The sequence below is a fragment of the Salmo trutta genome, chromosome 11 (assembly GCF_901001165.1).
Source record: "Salmo trutta chromosome 11, fSalTru1.1, whole genome shotgun sequence".
NCBI classification, from domain to species: Eukaryota; Metazoa; Chordata; class Actinopteri; order Salmoniformes; family Salmonidae; genus Salmo; species Salmo trutta.
The window spans coordinates 15,655,027-15,660,142 of NC_042967.1; positions in this window are offsets into that span (position 1 = coordinate 15,655,027).

Sequence of the window (5,116 nt, forward strand, 5' to 3'; positions counted from 1 at the left end):
TACATTTTGTTTCATGTTTTTTGTTGGTTAGCCACAGGCCACGATGGCTACATATAAATAAAATGGTTCCAGACTCTCAAATATACTGTCAAAGAATTCATGTTTAACTCAGAACAAAATCTAATTTGCTTCAAAAAGAACTACTATTGATGAGCTTTTACTGACTTAAACCAGAGTAGGTGATCTCATCCCCAATGTATACCGTTAAAATACCCCGCCATCTCCCATCAGGCACATCTAGTGCTGACGTATGTGTGACAACCTGTAGTGTTTCAACTGGTCCTGTTGTAGGTCTCAGTGCCTCACGTCCACACGTTTTATATAGGAATTTCCATTCGCTTTTAATATTCTCAGACCCGGTACATTGTGCTCACTGCTCAATCACGGTAAAGAACCCCCTCATGCTCCATCTCTCTCCCTCTCTCTCCCTCCGTCTCTGTTTCTGTCACACACACACACCATCCCAACTCCCAGCTGTGGCCCAGATGCGTGGGCCCTGTGAAAGTGGAACACACAGGGTTAATGCATGGCCTTAGGTCGCCCCTCTCAGACAGGAGGACCCTGGATATTCCATCTAATCCACCTCATTAACCTCCGTAACCAATAGACCTGGCTGCCAGCAGCCATTTTCCTACACCGCGGTGCCAGAACTTGTTCAATCTCATATGGTAATCAAGCTCGGACCTCGATACCTCTTCAAAGGGAGTGTTTTTTTTAGCTGTAAATGAAGGAATGCTGTAGGGATTGGGAAGCTTGCCTTACATTTTGGTTGTCCTTTTAACTTTCTCTGAGGGAATGTAGTTCTCTTTGGGGGGGGGGGGGGTTCAGGTGTGCAGAGTTATACTGCAGATTCCCTTCAACCCTTGTGATGTTTTAGATGGATCACACACATTGTATAAGAAGTGATTATACCATCTATCACTCCTTTTCATCTGTATGAAGAATCGAGACCATTTTTCAGATAGCTCTACCTTTATTCAGATGTGACTGAACTTTTGTCATCTCTGATTTCAAATTTGCCAAAGAGTATTCCTTTACAACATGGCTGGCTGCCAGCCCAAAATATACTACTAGAAAGATGTTAATGCTTCTACTAATGTTACTGTGCCATGTACCTGTCTGTCTACTTACCCGTCTGTCTACTCAGCTCACCTGTCTGTCTACTCACCTGTCTGTCTACTCAGCTCACCTGTCTGTCTACTCAGCTCACCTGTCTGTCTACTCAGCTCACCTGTCTGTCTACTCAGCTCACCTGTCTGTCTACTCAGCTCACCTGTCTGTCTACTCAGCTCACCTGTCTGTCTACTCAGCTCACCTGTCATCTCATTAAAATGCAAATCAATTTATAACATTTTTGACATGTGTTTTTCTGGATTTTTGTTATTCTGTCTCTCACTGTTCAAATAAACCTACCATTGAAATTGTAGACTGATCATTTCTTTGTCAGTGGGCAAACCTACAAAATCAGCAGGGGATCAAATACTTTTTTCCCTCACTGTATATCTACTTTCAAAGCAGTTTAGAAAATGGCAATGCATATACTAGAACGGAGGCAAATGCAATAAGGAAAAATGCTCAAATCAAGTAACATCTAAGGACTTACATATAACTAGTGGCCAGTTGATCAACTAGGTGTTCATGGGCAATGCAACAAGATGCCATAGTACAGCAAGCTTAATGTACTGTAATGCCACTTGTGATTGATGCTCTGTTTCTCCTCCAGCACATCCACCAATATCTCTGCTATCCCAGAGATTCTCCAGTCCATAGAGATGCACAGTGACCCATGCGTGGCATGTATGATGACATCACACCCCTCTCCATCGCCAAAAGGTTCTGCCGCTTACATGGATTACAGCTGCATTTAACTTCAATTTCCCCCCATCTGGTTCTAGTTCCATTCAAAGGCAGCCATTATAAAAACAGGCTTCTTCTTCTTCTTCTTCTCTGCAAAATGCAATACAATGGTATATACACCAGGATGTCTGGGGACTCTGGACAGATGAATCAAAGCAAAGCCAACTCCAGCCTGTCATAAAATAGGACAGGGGGATTGTCATCCTTATGTCTCTGTTCCCAGATCAAGTCCATACTGACTCCATAGCATCCTGGTCACATGGTCTAGAGAGATGACTATATAATAACAGCATAGTACAGTAGGCTAGCCTGGTTCCAGATCCGTTTCTGCTGTATAGCCAACTCCTATGGTCATTTGCATGACAACGATCAGGAACCAGGCTAAATACAGTATACTAAGTCTTGGAGCTTGGCGTACCATTAAGGGGTGTTGTGGAGACAGCTGTGGTTGGGTAATGATCATTTCTCTTTATCGGAGTATCGTCACCACGGTGTTTACACTGTAGCTATGTGATCCTACGACTTTTTTTGGGCTCCCATCATGAATTAGTGTAGTGATGTCATCCAAAGTGGACATAAATCTCTGAAAAGACTTGATAACATCAGCCTGGGGCTTAACGACAAATGATTGGCCGCTGCCACGTAAACACACATCGTGTAGCCTTGCTACTTCTTCTACTCGCTGTTGATATATGATACTGAAGACATGTTATTACTATATCTCGGCTGGGATAAATCCATTACGGTTTATTATGTTGTCCTGTCTGTTGGTCGTGTCGGAGTGAGACGGGACAGGCCGGGAGACCATTACCTCAGTGGAGGGGGAAGACTAGAACATATGAAGAGGAGGATATCATTCATCAAATGATCCTGCTCTGGCCCGCCGCACATCAATAGGCTAAGCATCTGTTTCGGGCAGGGGAGAGGGGAGGACCAAGGAGGAATTCTTCCTGGCTGTTTTACCACACAGGGGTAAGCTGCCTGACAGGCATGTACTGAGGTGGGCTTTGAGACCAGCCTAGCTCCAGGCCAGCTCCAGCCTACTGTATCTACCCAGCCCATCGCCTTCCCCCTACAGTCCCACCTACAGGGCACTAGCTGTCTGACAATGGCAACATTCCACCTGCCTGGTATGCCTGCCTGCCTACCCACTTACCTGGAGGAAAGAGAAGAGGGATTTTCATGATGTCACTGCTGTGTGCAGTCCCCAAGCATGTGATGTCATTGACTGCATGATATGGGGACAGCAAGGTGGGAGAAGCTGGGCCTAGTTCTAACAACATTACCATGGCAACAACATCTAAACATTTCTTTGTTTTATTTGCGAATTCCACCAGACCAGTCAGCCCTCTCTCTCTCTCTCTCTCTCTCTCGAACAACTGCAGGCATCATTATGGAATTGTCAGTCAAAGACAGCCACACATTGTTGTTTATAATGGCAGGTTTTCAATGAGCCTTGCTGAACGCCAGTTGTCAACTGCCTACTAACAAACATAGTACAAAGATGATGAATGAATCGTTGATAGTAGCCTTTGATAGCATGACACCGTTTATGCCACTGCAACACAGAGGGGATGACCGTGACGTTCAAGTGATAGGCTGGCACGCCAGTAGTCATTGTGAAGAATTCCCGCTCATAATCTCTATCAATCTCCCCACACGCCTCTCATGTTGAACAACGAACTACATGTAACCGCCAGAATAAAGGAAAGGCCTCGGTAAATAAGGGAAACAAAGTATATTGAAAGGTTAAGCACAAGAGTTAATTAAGCATTTAACATCCCATCATGCTGAGGGTCATGTAGAAAATGCCCAGTGGCCCATTATTTTGGCTACCATGTCTAGAAGAAGAGATCTCAGTAACTTTGAAGGAGGGGTATCAAAGGAGCATAGGGGGTTTAAAGGGTGTGTGTGTGTCTCAGTCATCAGACATCAACCAAATTGAAGACTTATGGGAGATTCTGGAGCGGCGCCTGAGACAGCATCAACAAAACACTCAATTATGACATTTATGATGGAAGAATGGTGTTCCATCTCTCCCATAGAGTTCCAGACACTTGTAGAATCTATGCCAAGGTGAACTGAAGCTGTTCTGGATAGTGGTGGCCCAACACCTTATTAAAACAGTTTACGCTGGTGTTTCCTTTATTTTGGCACTTACCTGTATATTTGTTCATGAAGGCTTGGAGTTGTAAACTTGATTTCACTACTGTTACTATTGATACTTGGAAGTTGTGCAGCGAAGGGATGTTACTATTGCGAGCAACGGAGGACTTTTGAAAGGTGAGTATCCTAATGAAATAGAATAGAAACCTGAATGTTTAAAACTATAGTTTATAGTACTCAATAGTCAGCAAACTTGGCTAGCTGTGAATGCTAACTATTGTCATTGGCTCCTAGCTCTCAACATCGCAGAATGTAGCTTTTCCTCTAGTCTAGGCCCATGTCCAATGACCTCCTGCATATTTCACACCTGCACCATAGTACCACGCCTCAAACTACACAAGCCCCAACAAGAGAACCATTCAATCCACTGTACTGTTTGCAGGTGCATTTGAATGGCATGAATGAATAGACTTAAAGCACCTGGACACACATGAGGACGACAACACGTGGATTGTTCCCCCCCTGCACAGCGCCTCTGTCTGCAAGATATCTCCTGTCTGCTGGGGTTCCCCAAAACTTCACACCTTGACACGTAGTGTACTACTCTACTGTTGTCCGCATGCCAAGAAGGGTTGATCGGTCGCTCGCTCGCTCAATATATCTATATATCGTCCTCATTCTCTCTCAAGAAACCACAGCCAGTGCAGTTGGAGCATAAGCAGTGTAGGATCCGAACACATCACATCTCTCCTAAACCAATCTCAGAACTGTAGTCAGACTGTAGAGAGAGGAGATGCCTGAAGGGCACAGGAGAGATAGGGTGCTACAGCAGGCAGCCTGTTATGTCTCAAAGTTGAAAAGGGTTTGGAGAGAGACAGAGTGAATGGGTCATTTTGATGCATAGAATATGGGGGAAAGAATGTTGAAGCATAGGCCTAGGTCACGTGATCAAGCTATAGTACAATGAAGGAATGTCAATCCAATCTATCCACATTGAGAACACACAGGTGTCTCCTGACATGATCTCTACTACGTCTTTGCACCTGGAAATAAATCAAACCGACCACATGTTTTTACTGCTTTTAATAATCCACTTTACCGCGATACCGCCGCTATACAATAGCTCCCTGTACAACATCTGTGTGTTGACCCC